The 21806-nt window shown below is 39.0% G+C and overlaps 1 pseudogene; it reads left to right on the top strand.

Moving 5' to 3' along the window:
• The first annotated feature begins 11094 nt into the window (after nucleotides 1-11094).
• Nucleotides 11095-17798, top strand: LOC107615203 (alpha-galactosidase-like; annotated as a pseudogene).
• Nucleotides 17799-21806: the final 4008 nt, after the last annotated feature.

Below are 21806 nucleotides of genomic sequence, written 5' to 3'. Positions count from 1 at the left end.
AATACCCAAACATCATAGAACAACAAATCACACTAGGGTTGAGAATCTTACCACACCCAAGGTCCAAGGAGACAAGATTAACCTTCTCCTTCAAGAGAGTTGGGTCCTATAATATCAAAGAGCCCAAAATCTCAACATTTTTGCTCATGAAACTCGAAATCAAGGCTGGAAATTCGAATAAAAAAACATGGCTTACCTCAAGATTGATTGTATGGGTTTTGTAGAGCTCTCCGCGGTGAACGCGTGGCCATAAACGGTGCGGCAATCGGAGCTCTAGATCAAAAGTTATGGTGGTTTGAAGATCAACCAAGGGAGAGAACTTGAGAGAGTGTTCTTCCCCCCTCCATCTTAATTTTCAGCATGTGTTTGTGTGTTGTGAGGAGAGAGAGTGCTGAAAACTAGGGTTTTAGTTTAGTTTAGTTGGGCCAAAGGCCCACTTTAGGTCCGGTTGGACCGGTTTGGCCCGTTTAGTCCAATCTTGGTCCGATTTCTATAAAATTGGTACCGAAACTCTCATCTCAATCTCCTCTATCATATTTAGCCATAAAAATAATATTTTTGGCTTTCTAGAATAAATTCTCATTTATGGGTTAATTAGCTGTTAATTAACCGGGTCTTACATTCTACCCACCTAATTAGGAATTTTGCCCACAAAATTCAAATTCAATTACCTGAGAATAAGTGCGGATAATCCGTTCGCATCTCCGACTCAAGTTCCCAAGTGTGTTCCTCAACACCGCCTCAACTCCACGCCACTTTGACTAATGAAACCTCTTTTCCACGCAACCGTTTGATACTAGTATCATCAATTCTGACTAGAGTCACTGGAAGCGTCAAATCTTCCCTTAACTGAACTGATTCAGGTTCTAACACATGGCTAACATCAGCGGTGTACTTCCGAAGCTGCGACACGTGAAACACATCGTGCAAGTTCGAAAGATGAGGTGGTAGAGCCACCCGATATGCCACCGGCCCAATCCTCTCCAGGATCTGAAATGGACCAATGTATCGAGGATTCAACTTCTTTGCTTTAATCGCTCTACCTACTCCTGTGGTCGGAGTAACCTTAAGGAAAACATGATCTCCTTCCTCAAATTCCAAGGGCTTCCGCCTCCGATCGGCGTAACTCTTCTGGCGACTCTGCGCCGTAAGCATCCTATCTCGGATTTTCTTAACTTGTTCAGTGGTCTCAGCTATCATGTCCGGCCCCAACAAGCCTTTCTCTCCAGCTTCATACCAACATAGCGGAGATTGACATTTCCTCCCATACAATGCCTCATACGGAGCCATTCCGATGCTCGCATGGTAACTATTATTGTATGCAAACTCTACTAACGGCATATACCGATCCCAACTCGCCGGTTGGTCCAAAACACAAGCTCTCAACATATCCTCTAGGGTTTGGATCGTCCTCTCGGATTGACCATCTGTTTGAGGGTGGTACGCTGTACTCAAGCTTAATCGGGTTCCAAAAGCTTTCTGAAATGCACCCCAGAACCTCGAAGTGAAACGAGGATCTCTATCAGAGATTATAGTAGCAGGTACACCATGGAGTCTCACAATCTCCTTTATGTATAACCGTGCTAGATCCTCAAGGGTGTAAGTCATCCGAATGGGCAAAAAGTGAGCTGACTTCGTTAGTCGGTCCACAATCACCCAGATAGCATCAAAACCAGTCCTAGTCCTTGGCAATCCTGACACAAAGTCCATTGCAATACTTTCCTACTTCCATTGCGGAACCTCTAAAGGTCGCAACATCCCGAAAGGTCTTTGATGTTCAATCTTTACCTTTTGACAAGTTAAGCACTTTGAAACATATTCCGCCACATCATTCTTCATACTCGGGCACCAAAACATCGCCTTTAAATCATGGTACATCTTAGTACTTCCCGGGTGAATGGAGAATCCGCTTTTGTGTGCCTCCTTTAAGATATCTTGCCTCAAAGTACCAACATCCGGCACAATGATCCTACCCTTGAATCTCCATAACCCATCTTTTTCTTCCGACACTCTCCACTGTTTTCCTTGCTCGATAGCTGGTAACACCTTCCATAACACTTCATCATTTTCATGAGCCTTTAGGAGTTCGGACTTAAAGTCACTCGAGATTTCTAATCGGCTCAAACACAAGGTTCCAGATACTTCTCGAACACCAATTTTTAGACTCTCGAATCCCTTGAGCAACTTCTCCTCTTGAAGCATCATCCAAGCCGCATATAACGACTTCCGACTTAACGCATCCGTCACTACATTTGCCTTTCCCGGATGGTAATTCAACTCAAAGTCGTAGTCTTTCAATAATTCCATCCACCTCCTTTGCCTCATATTAAGCTCTTTCTGATCAAAGAGATATTTCAAGCTCTTGTGATCGGAGAAGACTTGGAACTTAACCCCATAGAGATAATGCCTCCATACCTTCAAGGCAAACACGACCGCAGCGAGTTCCAGATCGTGCGTAGGGTAACTAACTTCATGAGGTCTCAACTGTCGTGAGGCATACGCCACCACATTATGATGCTGCATCAGCACGCATCCTAGACCCTTTAGTGAGGCATCATAGTACACCTCAAATGGTTCGTTCGGCTCAGGTAACACCAACACAGGTGCAGTGGTCAACTTTTCCTTCAATGCCTGAAAGCTCTCCTCGCACTTAGGAGTCCAAACAAACGGAGTGTCTTTGCGAGTTAACTTTGTCAATGACAAGGCCAATTGCGAAAAGCCTTTGATGAATCTTCGGTAATAGCCAGCTAAACCCAGAAAACTCCTTATCTCAGTTACTGTGGTTGGTTGCTTCCAATCCATCACAGCTTCTACCTTGGTTGGATCTACGGCTATTCCCTTCTTACTCACCACGTGAGCCAAAAACTTCACCTCACTCTTCCAGAACTCACACTTAGACAGTTTCGCATAGAGTTTCTTCTCCTTTAAAATCTGCAACACGGTCCTCAAGTGTTCCGCATGCTCTTCTTCAGTCTTGGAGTAAATCAGGATGTCGTCAATGAAGACAACAACGAATTTATCCAGAAACGGACGGAACACTCTATTCATGTAATCCATGAATACCGCAGGAGCATTCGTCAACCCAAAGGACATTACAGTGTACTCGTAATGACCATAACGAGTCCTGAAAGCAGTCTTAGGGATATCCTCACCCCTCACCCTTATCTGGTGATAACCGGATCGCAAATTGATCTTAGAGAAAACCCCAGCTCCTTGTAACTGATCCATGAGATCTTCAATCCTCGGCAATGGGTACTTATTCTTTATGGTGACCTTGTTCAGCTACCTGTAATCCACACAGAGTCGCATACTTCCATCTTTCTTCTTTACCAGTAACACTGGAGCACCCCACGGGGAAACACTTGGTCGGATAAAGTTCTTACCCAACAATTCCTCTAACTGAGACTTTAGCTTGGCCATCTCTAACGGTGACATCCTATAAGGAGCACTTGAGATTGGTCCCGCCCCAGGCACCAATTCAATAGCAAACTCGACCTCTCGGTTAGGTGGAAATTTCTCAATATCATCGGGAAACACTTCCGGAAACTCACACACTATCGGAATCTGATCCAACCTCTGATCATCACCCGAAACACCAGCGGTTAACAACAGGATACCTTGACATTCGATTCCAGAACAGTTCACCATCATCGAAGTCAAGTAATAATTATTCACCACGACCGGCCCGTCTGTATCTTCCGGCATAAAGTACACCGACTTTGTAGAACAATCAAGCAGGACATGGTTCTCAGATAACCAGTCCAATCCCAAGATAAGATCAAGACCGGTCATCGGTAAGCAGATTAAATTATGGACAAAATCACGCTGCTTGAACCTAAACAAAACTTTCGGGCATCCTAGCCTAGTTACCATGGCTTCATGGGTAGCATTATACACTTTTAAGTCATAACCTAAGGTCACAATCTTCAATCCTAACTCATGGGCTTTCTCAAATACAATGAATGAATGCGATGCTCCCGAATCAAATAAAGCATTTAAAATTTGACCAGCCATTTCACAGTTACCTCGAATGAGTGTCTCGGATCCCTCTGCACCCACAGCTGAGGTGGTGAACACCCGACCAGTCTGTTGTGCCTTCCCAGCACCTTGCTTTTGCTTCTCCAGACAACTTGCAGCTTTATGCCCCGCCTTTCCACAATTGTAGCACAAACCCCATCCGGCCTTGCATGGTACTCCCGGATGGTGACTTCCACACCTAGTACAAGCTTGATCATTCTGAAGCTGCTTCCCAAACCTTTTCCCTTGGGAGTTGTTGTTGTTGGGCCTCCTAAAGGAACCTCCCTTCTTGAAAGGCGGACCTCTAGGTGCAAAACTCTTCCCTCGGTTCTGTGGAAATGATCCTTTGTGACTTCCTTTCTCAGTGGCTGCCCTCTTCACACACTCTTCAGCAACCCTACACTTGTTCACCAACTCGGAGAAAATCCTAATCTCCATTGGTCCCACTGAACTGAAAATATCGCTCGGAGTCCTCCTTCGTACTTAACACACTTCCATTCCTCATATTCCACCGGAGTCCCTTGACACATACGAGAGAATCTGAACAGCTCCTCAAACTTGTCAGTATACTCAGATACGGACATAATACCCTGCTTCAGCTGCAACAATTCAAGCTCCTTGGCCGTCCTAGCAGAAGTCGGAAAGTACTTCTTATAGAACTCCTCTTGGAAGACATTCCAGGTGATATAATCATCACCCTGCTGCAGGAGGCGTCGGATACCTTGCCACCAATGCGACGCTTCACCAGTGAGCAAATAGGTAGCAAACTCAACACGCTGTCCTTCAGGCACCACCTGTGCTCGTAGTGCTCGCTCTATAGCCTGAAACCATGTATCGGCCTCAGTCGGGCTAGTAGTTCCCTTGAACTTCGGGGGATTAACCTTCAAAAAGTTCGCCAGTGTCATCGGGCCTTGAACTCCACCTCCGTCATTACCGTGGTTGTTCATCTGTTGGCCAAGAGCCTCAGCAGTGGCTTGCATAGTAGCAGCCATGTTCTCCAGCGCAGTCATAAAATTCACGGGTCATTAGGGTTAATCCCTGGCGCACGAGCATTCGTATGACCTCTCCCACGGCCTCTACCGCGTCCACGAGGCGCCATCTGGTTCCTATACACACCAAACAATCGATATTAAGTTGATCAGTCTCAATATCGGAAGTCTAGTGCTTCAAAGTCCCAAATGCATGCTCATGAACGTTTATGCCAATTATATCAAGCAGATATACTAACAGCACATGACACATATACAGAGAATGCACAGAAACATAGTCAGTCCATTCCTCAGGCTCTACAGGAACGAACTGCTCTGATACCATAATGTAACACCCTACCATACAGAGTCTTATGCTTAAGTCATAATTGAGAGATGGCAAGGTATTACGACCTCTAAAACAAAAATTTAGTACGTATAGTAGTATGAATAATTGATTATAACTAGGAGCCTTGTAGAAAAAGGGGTAAACAAAAACCGTAACTCGAAAACGCAACACTCCGATCGATAACGTAACGAACAGGGATAAGCTAACGCGAGATCATATATATATATACAAAGGAGTGTCAAAAACAGGAATATCAAGACTCAAAATCCGGCTGCGAAGATAACCGGTCCGAGCATAGCAATATATACATATAATAAAATAAGGAAAACCCCAAAGGAAACCCAAAGGGACACAAATACAGAAACCTATTCTCCAAAACCTCCTATAAGAAGAGTCATCATAGTTTGTATTATTTAATGGAGATAAAAGTATCTAAACAAGATATATAAACCAAAACAGAGTCCCGAGAACAAGGATCTTCGCTAATCCAGAAGTCCCCAGCATGCCTTAACGAGAAGCCTCGCGTCCTGCATCTGAAAACCATAAAATCCGCATGGGTGAGAACCAGAGGTCCCCAGCACGGTAACAGCTTCCACATATATAATACATAATAATAGAGGAAAGCCGAAGGCAATCCTAGAACTTCCTCCAGATAATATCAAAGCTTATAAACAAACTAAACCGTAAGTGGCAACTGACTAAAGATCCTTCAGTCTAACTAATACTTCCCTTTCCAATTCCTTCAAACCTCCCAACCACCAACAGGAGTATAATATAACAAACACAGTTATATCAGACAAGAGATTTACAAATAAGAACATATAAGGCATTTAGACAATTAGCAAGTAATATGCAGTCAAATAGGCAATCTCAAACAATTCATGTAGTATGCTTATGATGCATGCCTGTCCCTAGTGGCTGATGATATCATCTGTCGGTTATAGAGCCAACCCGACAAGTCCTGGTAGCTAACCATTGGACTGTCCCTCTGTCGCGCATCCCCAACTCGAGTTATACTCGTCATAAACTTGATCATAATCATGATCCATATCCATCACCCTCACTGGTGAATATTTACAGGGGCGAGCTCATCCGGGTCTTTCAAAGTGCCTAGCCACACTTACAACAAAGGGTCAAAAGAGCTTCGAGTCTCAACCTAGAGCACGTGGTGGCTAGCCACTGCTTCCTCCCAGGGAAACCCTCATCTCCGATGGTGGAAGTGCAAACATTCACAATTCATTCAATAGCATATATGCATTTATACTTAGCCATAATCATGGCTCCACCGTAACACGGCAATAATCTAGCCATCCGGCTCACGGTTAAATCCATAACCAGCCAATTCATTAACAATTACGGCCCTTCGGCCCATGGCACAACAAACACTTCCACCGCCATCCACCGCACCTCACATAATCATCTTGATCCTCAATGATCATCCATTTTCCCTTGCTTCACTCGCAAGTTACCACATTCACTAGCCCTTTTTCTCATGCTAGGCATATCATAATGATTTAAGACATAAGTGGTGAGATCGGAGGCTTAGAAGTATGAAATTTGGCTTTTAAAACTCAAAAATCAACTTTAGGATGAAAACAGGGCCACGCGTACGCGCACTCCATGCGCACGTGCGGATGGCCAAAAACTCATCGACGCGCAAGCGTCATACGCGCGAACGCGCGAGTTGAAAAATATCCAAACGGCGCGCAAGCGTCAGCCACGCGTGCGCGTGGGTGCTCTTGCGTCCAGGCACAAAACTGGCACAATTCTGGCACAACTCTCTGGAAAATAGCTGGGCATATGGCGCAGCGCATCGACGCGCCCGCGACACCACGCGCACGCGTGGATGGTGCTTCCTAGAAGAATGGCGCGCACGCGCCAAGTGCGCCTATGCGCGGAGGGTTATTCTGCTAAAAATTTTCTAAGTTAAAAGCTGCAAAATTCACAGATTCAACCCCCAATCTTCCGACGGTCATAACTCTCTCATTTTAAATCATTTTTCCCCCGTTCTTCGAACGGCATTGACATCCCGGATCCAATTTCATTTCTAAACAGATTTGGCACAAATCAGACATCCGTACTCTAGGTTATGTCCCGTCAAAGTATGCCCAAAAATCATATTTTCATACAAAACCACAAAGTGCCATTTTCAAAACAAGCCACTTTCAACTCTTTTCAAAATCAATCAAAACATGCCAATTTCAACCCTTTTCTTTCAAATCATTCAAAATGTACCAAAATCAATAACAAGCCATCCTCAACTCACACATTGACACTTTACCAAAATTTCCAAAACCACATCCAACCATTTTAACACTTCTCAATCAAATGGCTAAAGGACAAACACAATATCATGTCATACATCCTCCCTCACCCCAATTTCCAATAATATCATTTCCAATCAACCATCATTATACATAATCAATATCATACTCACCATCAACATGGTATCACCCATCAATTCAACATCAATCATCCATCAAGCATATATCACAACATGCATTTCTCATATATCACACAATCAAGGCATCAATATTTATAATCACATATATGATCACATCATATATCTCAACCATTCAATAACATCAACAATTCAATGCCTATCTTAGAGCCTCTAGCCTAAGTATTTCCTACCACATTACATATTAGATACGGGAAACCGAAACCATACTTTAGCCGATTTCCCAAGCTCAACCGGAGCACTTCCAAACCACTTTTCCTCAAGCTCTCAAGGTCTCAACACCTCCAAGAACAGATTTTATCACACAAAACCCTCTTCCAAGCTTTCCAAAATCACTAATCAAGCTCCAATATTCACATATACACAACCTAAGCTACAATCACCATACCCATACACAACATCTCAATACCCAAACATCATAGAACAACAAATCACACTAGGGTTGAGAATCTTACCACACCCAAGGTCCAAGGAGACAAGATTAACCTTCTCCTTCAAGAGAGTTGGGTCCTATAACATCAAAGAGCCCAAAATCTCAACATTTTTGCTCATGAAACTCGAAATCAAGGCTGGAAATTCGAAGAACAAAACGTGGCTTACCTCAAGATTGATTGTATGGGTTTTGTAGAGCTCTCCGCGGTGAACGCGTGGCCGCAAACGGTACAGCAATCGGAGCTCTAGATCAAAAGTTATGGTGGTTTGAAGATCAACCAAGGGAGAGAACTTGAGAGAGTGTTCTTCCCCCCCCCCCCCTCCATCTTAATTTTCAGCGTGTGTTTGTGTGTTGTGAGGAGAAAGAGTGCTGAAAACTAGGGTTTTGGTTTAGTTTAGTTGGGCCAAGGGCCCACTTTGGGTCCGGTTGGACCGGTTTGGCCCGTTTGGTCCAATCTTGGTCCGATTTCTATAAAATTGGTACCGAAACTCTCGTCTCAATCTCCTCTATCATATTTAGCCATAAAAATAACATTTTTGGCTTTCTAGAATAAATTCTCATTTATGGGTTAATTAGCTGTTCATTAACCGGGTCTTACAGTAAATGGGCTCTGAGGCAGGTGGAGGTGCAGTGGTGGTAGCTGGTGCAGCAGTGGATGAGGAAGGGGTAGCCGAAGGTGTGGCAGTCTCATCAGAAGCGGTGAGGAATGGGGGTCTGTGGCCCAAAGCCTAAAACTTCCTGCTGTGAGGGATAATCTTCTTGCAGTCCGCAGCAGGTGGGTTTTCATCAACAAGCTCCCAAGGCACGTCAGCTCGACGGCCTAGCTGGGTGACCAGATAAGGGAAAGGGAGGGTGCCTCTGACATGGACCCTGGCCATGTAATACCGGATGAATCGTGGAAGATACAGGTCCTTACCCTCCATCACACACCAGATGAGGGTGATCATAGCAGCGGGTAGCTCTGTCTCATGAGTGCTCGGCATCACATAGTTGCTCAGAATCTGGTGCCAGAGCCGAGCCTCATCATTTAGGTAAATCATCTTGATTACCTTAGGTATCACTGTGTTCTTTCCCATGACCCATGGGATAGTAGGATCAAGGGCTATTCTCTGCTTGACAGCATCCCAGTCAAATCTCATAAAGCGCATATCCTCTTCAGCCTTTTGGTAACCGTCAGGCTGATCTGATTTAGGCTGAAGGTGGAGGATGTCCTCAATGGCTTCCTCAGTGACCAAAATCTGTTTCCCTCTGAGGTGCACTGCATCCAGGGAAGTCTTGAAATAGTTGCAGTAAAACTCTCTAACCCAGGAAGCATTGATCTCTGTCAAGTTTCTCCCCAAGAAGAACCAGCCTCTCTGTTTTATCTGTTCGGAGGTGTAATGCTATAGTTCTTCTGGAATTTTTAGAGTTCTCTCCAGGTACAGGTTCCTGGAAATGGCAAACACTGGATACTTTAGCTTACAGTATCTGTTTGCAAATTTAACTGGATCATTGGTAGTGAAGAGCTGGTCAGCCTTCTCCTGCGGGGTAAAGTGCTTTTCCCGCCAGGAGTCATCATGCAAAATGTCCAGGATGGACATAGAGAATTCGCCTCTTTTTCGTTTTCCAGCGGTTGCTTTGCCTTTTCCTTTGCGTTGAGGGTCAGACATCCTGAAAAGCAGAAATTGCAGGATATAATTAAAGAACAAAAGCAGGAAAACGAGTAGGCAAATAGGATTTATAGCAATTTAAGCATAAAGGCAAACGAGCAGTAGAGTTATGAAATGAGTTGAATATATGTACATTTTGGACTGTATGTGAGTTAAAAAATCAAAGATGAAAAATCACAATCCAAAATATAATATAGGTAGAATTCATGTTAATTAAGAAAAACAATAATCATGCCTTGAGTTAGAAAAAGTAAGTGGCATGATAATGTTTCCTAGGTAACACTAAATTCACAAATTTAAAGAATAATCAACTCATAATCAAGCAAAAATATCAGGTTATTGATGATAATTCAGAAGGATAGAAAAGTTGCAAAATTAACATGAAATTATCAATAGTGCAAATTATTAACTAGGGGATCAAAATGAATAATAATGCTAGCCCGGGCAGTCATGAATTGGTGTGGTTGTAGCCAGGTAAGGCAAAATATGAAATTTCCAAACTCAATACATGAAAATAATTTTCAGAAAATTGGGCAGCATTCCGGCTAAAATTGGGTGTTCCCGAGTAATAAACAGCGAGAAAAACAGTTCATATGAAAAAAATATTGCTGCAAAGAGTCACAAACAGTAGGAACAGTAAAGAACAGTCTTAACAGCAGCATGAAACATGAAAGAACAGCATATGAACAGTATGAGCATCACAGCAAAATCAGAATTGCGAAATAGATAAAACAAGTAGCAAGAACAGCGCAATTATCAGGCCTAAATCCACTAACCACATCCTAGCTACCTAACCACCTAAAATCCACTACAAACATGCATCTCTAACTATCCTATTCTGAACAAAAATTGAAAAACTAACTAAGGAATCGAAAAGAGGAATCGCAGCATGGCAGAACCTGGTGTGTAGAAGTACAAATGTATGGAACAGAGAAGAGGGTAGAGAGATGGTGGTGGTGACGCGGTGGCGCTGGGAGGGAGCACGGTGGCGCGGTGGTGGAGCTGGGGCGGGTTGGGGTTTGGGTTGGGTGAGGGGGTAGAGGAAGGAAGAAGGGGGGTGAGGGTTGTGGGGGCTGTGGTGGTGGGTTACGGCGGTCGGAGGTTGGCCGCGGTGGGGGGGCAGTGGCGGAGGAGGGTGACGGTGGGTGAGAGGGAAGGTTGGGAGTGGTGGAGGAAAAAAAGAAAGAAGAGAAGGAGAGAGAGGGTGGTTTTCGGCGATGGGGTGCGGTGGTGGGGATGGCGCGGTGGTGACTGGAAGTGTTGGTGGTTGGGTGGCAGAGGAGGGAGGGGTTGCGGAGAAGAGAAGGAGAAGGGGGTATGGGTGACGCGATGGGGTTAGGGTTCGCGTGACTTGGGGTTAGTGGATTCAAATCCACGCGAACGCGTGGGGCACGCGATCGCGTGACTAGGGTGAAATGGGTTCGACGCGGTTGCGTGATTGACGCAATCGCGTGGGTTGGGTAAAAGATGGGTGACGCGGACGCGTGAGGCACGCGACCGTGTCACTGAAAATTGTGCTAGACGTACACTTCCAGCGTCGTTTCAGCGCAACTCTCTGTCTCCATTTAGGGGGCCATAATATCCATGCGACGCGGACGCGTCGCTCACGCTTTCGCGTGGGATGAGTGTTTTGCATTGACGCGAACGCGTGGGCCATTTGTGCTAAACGCACAACAGCCACACGATTCCAGCCCAACTTTCTGGGCATTGGATCTTTACGCTGATTTCCTTCTCACGCCCACGCGTGGCCTGCGCACTCGTGTGGCGTGATTTCTCTCTTTTTTTATGCAATTATGCAATTATGCAATGCTAATGTAGATGCTATGAATAACTCCAGGTTCAATGGAAATAAAATACAATAAAAACAAACAACACGAAATAAAATTGAAAAAGAGAAACGATCATACCATGGTGGGTTGTCTCCCACCTAGCACTTTTAGTTAAAGTCCTTAAGTTGGACATTTGATGAGTTTCCTGTTATGGTGGCTTATGCTTGAATTCATCCAGAAATCTCCACCAATGTTTGGAACGCCAACAGCCTCCGGAGTCCCAAACTAGGCATGTAAAGCTTCTGAGCAGCTTTAAACAAATTCTCAGGCTCCCGGGGTGACGAATGTCAGAATAGATTCCAGGATCCCAAACTTTGCTTTGAAATCCGTCTTTGTCTTGATCTATATTCTTCCATCCGGGCGGTTTAGAAATTGTATTCTCACCAAAATGACCAAACGTCTTCCGAGACCCATTCAATTGAACTTGATACCAATCCGTGCACTTCGAATTGAAGCGTGGAACCTTATTGAATCTTGCACACCAGCTCTGAGTACGAGCCATTTCTCTCTTACTCTTAAAGCTGTAGAGAGCTCTAAGCTGGCCATCTGTTTCAAGCAAACCATATTCAAGTGGAAAAGTAAAGACAAAGGTTAAGGATTGTACCCACTTGAAGCTTGTATTAGGTGGTAATGGCCTTGGGATAGGTGTTTCCAGTGGTTCTGTAAGCTCTACTCTCTTGTATTCTTCTGTGAATTCCTCCACTTCTTTGCAAAATTCTTCAACTGCAACTGAATCTTGATCAAAGTCTTCTATGTCTTCCTCGTCACTCAAGTCATACATTGGAGGTTGAGAGAAATCTACCTCGACATCATCTTCGTTTTCACTTGGATAAGGCTCTTCAAGCTCAAGGAGTTCAGTTGCGGATGTGAGTTTGTGACTAGGAGAGATTAATTCATGATCATCATTGCCTATGTAATCAACTTCTTGGTCTGTTCCGTCCAATTTTTCACAAGGTATATGCTTTGGAGGTTGTGCACTATCCTCCTTGACATCAAATTCGAACTTCTCGGCGGAATCCTTTACAGTTCTCGATTCCCATGGAGGTTCAGCATCCCCTAAATCTTCAACCACCTCTTCCTCTACAACTATTATGGCTTCCTCCACTTGTTCCAATACAAATCTATGCTCTTCATTGTCCACCGAAGTTTTTAGTGTCTCCTTCATGCTACGCTCTTCTTTTGATTCTCCACATGTAGCCATGGGAGTACTCTAAGTGCTCAGATGTCGGGAAGCTATTATATTTACTACCTCGGTTAAGGCAGTAGTGAGTTCCAGTACGTCCCTTTGCATCTTCGCTTGCCCTTGAAGAAGAACACGAAGGTTGTCATTCATTGGAGATTGGGGTGGATATGAGGATTCATTGGTTGGGAGAGAGGGTTCATAATAAGAATATGGTAGTTCTTGGGAGTAATTGGATTGGGATTGTGGTAGATAAGGGTCATACGATGGTGAATGGTGAAAAGGAACTTGTGAGTGTGGTGGTTCAAAGCTGCGTTGAGAGGATGGTCTATAAGCATAGGGTGGGGCTTGTTGGTAATTACAAGGGGGTCCACCATATCTATCAGCTTGGTATGCATTGTAGAGTGGTCCTTGCCCATGATATCTTGGAGGGTGTTGTTGCCTAAAGGGTTGATCAGATCCTCTTGGCTCCATCCATCTTTGATTGCTTAGACCTTGATGCATATTCCTGTTATAGCTTCCACTCCTTTCAACAAATTTAGAACCAAACTCAAAGCGAGAGGGGTGAGAATTCATAGTAGCTAATAGAAATAAAAGGGAAAAACAAAAACAAATAAACAAGTAAAAGAAAAATATTTACAATAACCAATAATAAGGCACACGTTTGCGATTCCCCGGCAACGGCGCCATTTTGACGAATTGATTTCCTATCGGTAAAGAATAAAAGTGATCGCGTTATAAGTATAGTTTCTAAACCAACAGAAAATCCTTTCGTACAAACGTTTGGTTGTCACAAGTAACAAACCCAATAGAATTTATAAACCGAAGTATTCAAACCTCGGGTCATCTTCTCAAGGAATTGCAGGGAGGTATGACTTATTATTAGCTATGGAAAAGGTAGAATTTTGGGTTTTAAAAGTTTTGAACAAGGAAAATAAATTGCAGGAATTAATAAATTAATATCTAAATAAACTCTTGGCAAGGTATGAAAATTCGGAATTCCAATCCTAGTTATCCTTATCGATGGTGATGAGAATTGAGTTTTAATCCCACTTAGTTAACCTTTTTTAAAGCAAAGGAAAGTCAAGTGGACTAATTAGTTAGATTCTCAAGTCCTAGTCAATTCCTAAGAAAGGACTAGAGTTAGTGGAATTCAATTCAATTAGCAAAAATAACAATTATCAATCACGATAAGTTTGATAACTCAAGAGTCTCCAGTTAATCAATTTAAGCCAAGAATATAAAAAGCTAAATAAGAATCATAAATCTGAAATACCTCAATTTATATTAAATAAAGAAAATCCTAACATGAATGGTTCATAAGCCAATTTGGCAACATAAGTAATTAACAAATAAAAGCATTAAAGTATCTAGAAGTAGAAGAGAAATATAAAGTAAAAAGAATATTGAACCTGAGAGGAAATTGAAGTCCTAAATCCTTTAAGAAGAATCATAATCCTAAAACCTAAGAGAGAGGAGAGAGCCTCTCTCTCTCTAAAAACTACATCTAAAATATCAAAAGTGAATGTATGTTCTCTTCTTATTTGATTCCTCCATTCTCTGGCTTATATTCTGTGTTTCTGGATTCTGAATTGGGCTGAAAAAGGGTCCAGAAATTGCTGGGGGCATTTTCTGCAGATTCTGGTGCGTGGCGTCTGTCACGCGTCCGCGTGGGTCACGCGGTCGCGTCATCTGGGAGTTTTTCTTATCACGTGTTCGCTTCGGTCACGCGTACGCGTCATTTACGTTCTGCTCAAGGCACGCGTCTGCGTCAGTCACGCGTTCGTGTCAGTGCCTTTTCGCGCTGGGCACGCGGCCGCGTCGTCCATGCGTTCGCGTCGCTGCCCTTTTCTTCAAAACTCCATTTTTGTGCTTTCATTTCATTTTTGTATGTTTCCTTCCTGTCCTCTAAGCCATTCCTTCCTTAGGAGATCTGAAAATACTTAACACACAAATCACGGCATCGAATGGTAATAAAGGGTAATTAAAATTAATATTTTTAAAGCATAGGAAACGTGTTTTTCACATATATCACATAATAAGGAAGGGAAAGTAAAACCATACAATTTACATGAATAAGTGGGTGAAGGATTGAATAAATCACTTAAATTGAGCACAAAATATATCATAAAATATGGGTCTATCAGCACTTCACCATGAACTTGTCGATGCAGTCCGCCGAAGGCAACACACCCAACAACTCCTGGAACCAATCCCATGCAGGTCTCCCGCCATCAATAAACCGCTGGAAATCTATCAAGTATCTGCTGATGTAATGTCCGTCGATGGGAAGCCCTAAATGGTACGCAACATCCTAAAGTGTAATCGTGCACTCTCCGAATGGCATATGAAAAGTGTGAGTCTCGGGCTATCACCGCTTTACAAATGCACTGACCAGTGGCTTATCCAACCTAAACTAGTGGTCGTTGAGCCTCGCAAGGGGGGCTAAGCCGGCCATGTGCAGGTATGGTATAATCTTGTCATCTAGGGTCATACCATGCTGCTTCCTCATGCTGGTAATACATCGATGTGGTTGTACCATGATGAAAAAATTTCTTTTAGAACCATCACAAGTTACATTAAATAAATTAATAATTTAATAAAATTAAACTACATTCAATAATTTGATAAATTAATCTTTAATAATTTAATCCTAAATAATTAATCCTAAATAACCCTAAATATATTAATTCTAAATAAATTAAACTAAATTAAATTATTAAAAATTTTAACCAACCCAAACTAAATAAATTTTGAACGACTTAGATTTTTAACTAAATTACTAGGCCTTTAACCTAAAGCTTAAGAATTACATTAAATATAAAAAATTAAACTAATTTACATTCTCATTTTATTTCTACTGCCTATTTAACCTAACATTAGAAACCTACCTAAACTCCAGAAAAACTACTAATCTAGTTAATCACTACTTTAACTAAGCATTGTTAATCAGTAAACAACTAATCTAACTACTATTTGTAGTTTAATCACAATAGCGCATATAAAAAAAATTAGATTTGGGAATGTTGTTTTTAGAGATAAGTCATTGTTCTTTCTAAGCTAATGTTGGTCATGGCAGCTAAGTTTCTTGGATAAAGATTTGGGAATGTTGTTTTTACCTTAAGCTAAATTTTGTTGCTGATCTTCAATTCCTCTTCTTTCAATTTATAAGGGAGGTGCTTATCAAGAATCTGGTCGAGTTTGGGGTGCCAAAGAGATAGCAATCCTAGCAAGGACTTGTGCATGGATGCCTCATGGTTTCATGAGTGTGAGTACATCATTGGGAGCTGGGAAAGCTTTATTGAGATCCCTTTATGAGCAGTATGCTTCATGGGGTGTTGATTTTGGTAATTGAGATATAATTTATAGTCAATTTATATATGTGATATATCATCATACTCATGTCTCAGATAAATTTAAGCAATATAATGCATCAGCTTTTCTTCTATACACTATGTGTACTATTTGTTTTTGGGAGATTGTTGTTTAGGAAGAGTGAGATAGAGTTGATATTTTAGTGGTTCTATAACTTTCAGTCAGTGATTTCATATATCAAATTTCAAAGCTTCTAGTTCAACTAAAATTAAGAAAAGGATTATCTTTTGGCCACACTTTTAAAATAGTCAACCATGGATTATGTTTTCATTTGTTAGAGAGTTGAGTAAATCTTGAAGATTAGATTGATTATTTTTTATGTACTAATTAGGGGATACTCTGAATTAAAAAAGGTAAAGAAGATTATATTTGTTTATTCATGTATGAAGAAATTACTCAATGGTATTTAAAATTTAGCAACCAGTAATTTGTTTTATACTTGCAGTGAAACATGACTATGTATTTGGTGATGACTTGGATTTAAGTGAAATAAGCTATGTATCAGAGGTATTATGCAGTTTCCTTTACTCCTGATCAGTAAATATCTTGGCAGATTCATTGACCAATTTACAATGTGACATGTCATTTCAGGTTCTAAGGAAGCTTGATCGCTCCATTGTATGTTCCTTGTCTCTTGGAACTAGTGTGACACCAGCCATGGCCAAGGATGTCATTGGACTGGTCATCATGTATCGTATTACAGGAGATGAATGGGATACATGGTGGGATGTAAAAGGTCACTTTGACGTAACGAGGTTATTAAATAATTGTTCTATTTCAGTTTGGGTGCTTGCATTGTATCACTTTATATTACCTTTCAATAATGATGCTTCTCCATCCTTGGCTATACAATAAAGTTAGTTTATTCAATTTTGAATCAGAAATTTTGCAACTGCTAATCTGATAGGAGCAACTGGCTTAAATGGGAAATCCTGGCCTATTTGGACATGCTTCCATTTGGATAGCTAGCAGATCCTGGTATTATATAGAAATTACTTTTTGTTAGATACCCGAATCATAAAGCACTAGAACTATGGAGGATTCTCATCAAACATATTTATTCTGTTAATATGAAGATATTATTGCTTCACTGATTCTGTTTGTTTACAAATACAAAAGATGTTTAAAATCATCTATCATTGATAATTGCTACAAACTCATTTTATAAATGATACTCATGGTAATGTTGATGATCATCAAAATCCGGTAGTGTAAATGAAGGTCCACACAGGTATTATAGACTCAATCTAGAAAAGCAAAAGACACAGGTATTTGTAAAAGCACAATTAAGTTGCTTTCCCAAATTGTCATGCAAATTTTGATGTGTGACATGTATTATCAGTACACACTGACTGGTTGTATTGACTTACAGATAATACTTTGGGTGATAGCAGAGTCTCCCCTAATGTATGGAGGGGATCTACGAAAAATTGATCCTACAACATATGGCCTTATCACAAACCCTATCCTTTTGGAGATCAACTCTTTTAGCTCAAACAATATGGAGGCATGTGAGCCTCATATTTGTTATGGATGATTAGTAATCATGAAGTTTCATATTTGTAGTTGAGTATGTAAAGGAAATAGATAATGTAATAGTTATTGGAATTGTAATGCATGTATTACAAATTTATGGGTAGTTGTTTATGACTTTGGTTTTTTGTTAGAGCTTGTCATGTTATCAACCACTATATTTGGTGTACAAGTTTATGAAGGTTTTATATTGTTAATAGTAATTAAAATTGTTATGAAGGTTGCATATTGTCTAAATTTTATATTATCTATGAATTTTGTTAGGTTTTATTACGAAGATTAAAGAATAAATGACCATTTGTACCCATAAAAGATGAAAACACTGATATATGTACCCACACTAAATCGAAACTAAACTTGTACCCACACAAGATACCCTCCGTGTGACAAAGTACCCTACGTAGCACTCCAACCCTCTAAAGACAGTGTACTTTTGTCACACGGAGGGCATCTTGCGTGGGTACAAGTTTAGTTTCGATCTAGTGTGGGTACATATGTCAGCGTTTTCATCTTTTATGGGTACAAATGGTCATTTATTCAAGATTAAAAAAAACAGTTGAACTTAACAAACTTATAGCCACGCTTTGAAAGCGTAACTATTCCGTACAGTAGCCACTTTTCACCACGCTTTAAAGCGTAGTCATATCTCTAGCTACTAGCAGATGTGACCCTTTCAAAAGCGTGCTGGTTGCTCAAAAAGCTTACCGAAAAGTTATTGCTATGCTTTTTTCCACTTTTTGCCATGCTTTAAAAGTGTAGCAAAATTATGGTTTTCTTGTAGTGTACTATGGTGCTATGTACACATGTTCTAAGTATTTTCATTAAATTGTAAGGTATACCAATTATGATAATTCTTTAATTATAAGCTTATAATTTTATGAATGATTTCATTTTATTTGAAATTTATTTTATTTCCTTTTTTATCAAAGATGTAATATATGATGAACGGATTCAATCAGTGGAGATCGAATATTGGATCTAAGTTTGAAGATTTGGAGATAGTGGTAATATTATTTTGCTTCAAGATGCTAAAAATGATTCATGTGCATCATGATTTTTTTTTTTTGTCTATGCACATAACGATTTAATGAAAAGATAACAAAAAAAGAATCCATCTATCTTTGCTAACGACCACAATTTTCCATTCTTAAATATTGTACGTGAAAATTGTGTTGCAAAATCCCTTATGTAAAATTAAACAAAATGTTTGTTAGTCTTTGCCTTGATAATATATTACCAATATCTCAAGTTATAAATAAAAGTCAAGTCATATAAATACATTCTTGTATCATGCATTAAAGTTATTTTAACAAAAAATAATTAAAATATACCACGAATAGAAGGAACTTAATGTAATAGTTGGACTTGAAAATTTATTCTAAATTTTCATTAATTGCCCTTTCATATTTGGCATATTCATGTATTTTTTTTTATCACGTAATATAGTTGCATGAGAAATATATGTAAATATGAGAAAAATCTTTGCCTAAACAAATTGAAAATTTTCTTTTTCCATTTCTAGCCACATGTTCATCATCAGCTAATCAAAGATGCTTTCTAATTTTACCTAAATACTTAAAATAATAAGAATATACTAGAAGGCTATCAGAATTTATTGTTTTTAATTATTAATTAGCTAGGCATTGATCTTTAAAAATATAGACTAAAATATGTTGTTAAATTACCAAATTAAATGAATTATTAGATTGATGCTATAATTAAAAATGATAGCTAAAAAATAATAAATTCTGATAATCTTGTAACATTTTTCTAAAATAAATTTTAATTTTATCTCTATTATCTAAATTCATTTTTATATTCTAATTTTATCTGTATATTTTTATACCTTCACTTATTATTATCTACTCCTCCCTCCAACAATTCCACCACCACTTTCACCACCACCACCACCATCACATTTATCTTAATTAAAACATAAATTGTACTGGGACAAAGGGATGGTCTCCAAAGGTAATGCTTGAGATAATGAATTGCAAGGACTCCTTCAGCTGCAACACATCTTGAATTCAAAAGAAAAAACATAAGTCATACATATTGTTCCAGCTATTTTATTTTGTTCATGGCACTGGCAAGATATTATTTGTAATACGACATGTTGTGTATAGCTAAAAAATTTAAATTTAAAGAAAATTCATATGAATAATTACCTCCTCAAGTATAATAATAGAAATTTTTGGTACTTTATTGAAGTGATTTGATTTTGTCATGATCATTATCATCACCTCTGTATATAATGTTGAAAAATCATTGATACCAAGCAACGATTCTTGGAATGGCATTGATAAGAGAAAGAAGTCATTAGCCCTAAAACTATTTAGAGAATACATAAGAATAACAAACTCCGTGATGTTTCAAGTTTTTTCAATCATCCTATTTATAATGGTTCTACAAAGAACAAAAAAATGTTGACGTAATTCATGGCAAATATGGAAGGACAATAAACAGAAATTTTGAATAAATTTTTTCAAGTCAAAATACATTAAATAAGAAGATTTTTTTCATAAATGGGGAAAAGATGTTTATAAAATTTATTGTAAAAAATTAACAAGTTGAAAAATAGAAATTAATTTCTTCATTTATATTAAATTCCATCCATTCATTGTATATTTGAACGAAAATATTTTATTATTATGCAAAGATTCTTTATTTTGTGTTTCTTAATTTCTATTTGAATAATTGAGTAAATATTAAATATAATAAATATATAATTGTAGATGTTATATGCATGAAAATATTCATAAAGTTAAATAAGATAATTACTAATTATTATCTCTCTAATATTAATGATATTTGTTTTATCACATTACTTATTTCAATTTTTTTCTTAAATTTTTTCCTTGTTAAAATATTCAATAATATTAGTTATGCTAACAAGGGTATTAATTTATTATTTTTATTTATGGTCTTGTTAATTACATGAATAAGTTCTTATGATAACTAAATCTAACCAAGTTGGTCTAGTGATTAATTGGTTCTATTTACGAGAATCACACACTATAGTCGCATGTTTCTTTATCTTTCTATATTGTGCTAAGTATTTCCAAAAATCGATAAATTTCATAAAAGGATAGAGGAAAAATGATTGTTTACATTAGCTTATCCTACTTTCTTCCTAAATACAGAATTTTTAGTGTATGAAATTATATTAAATTTTTTTATTTTGACAAGCATAAGTTAACTTTAAAAAACTACAAATACAAGCGCATAATCTTCTTTATTTATCAAATACAAATAAAGTGTTTTTACTTTTGAAAAACGCAAACACTTTTTTAAAAAATTGTCATACCAAGCCTGTGATAGGAGAAATATAGGAAAATCTAATAAAAGAGTATTATTGTCTATTTATAATAAAATTTTCGTCTTTCTGCTTATATACTTTTTTAAATAGACCTTTTTTAATAATTCAAATAGAAAACTCTTTTAATAATTAAATCTTATTGGTGGTCCTTAAGATTAATTTTTCATATTACAATTTATATTAGAAATATAAATAGATGGATTAGACAAATTTAATGATTCCGGGTATTTTTAGTATCTGTTTATCTGACTTAAACTAATTATTCTTGCTATAAAATGGTCTATCCAAGGGATAGCTCATCGTAGAAGGGAAGACATGTCCTATCTTTTCCACGAATGAGGTATACATCGAACTCTAAAGAACATCAGATGAGTTGGATAACTATAAAAAAGTATTTTGACACTCAAGTCAGTAATATTTCAAAGAAAAAAATGAGAGTGACATGAGTGAGTATTAAATTTTCAGATATATTCTACCTTTTACCTTGATTTACCTTATATAGATTTACTTATGGAGATATTATCGTTTTCAAATATATTCGGTTGCTAGTGAGAACGTATGTGGGCTATAGTGAGATAATGTTTAAAGTTCCAATGTCTGTTTTGATTACTTTTTTGAGCTATTAGGATGACGTACGAGGAAGTTATTTTTCTATTTTATTTGAATGGTTATATCTATTTGTTTGACTTGTTC

Source organism: Arachis ipaensis, chromosome B9 (genome assembly GCF_059453495.1).
Source record: "Arachis ipaensis isolate K30076 ecotype BB chromosome B9, ASM5945349v1, whole genome shotgun sequence".
Classification (NCBI taxonomy): Eukaryota; Viridiplantae; Streptophyta; class Magnoliopsida; order Fabales; family Fabaceae; genus Arachis; species Arachis ipaensis.
Note: the sequence above shows the minus strand (reverse complement) of the source record. Positions and strands in the feature narration are given on the sequence as shown.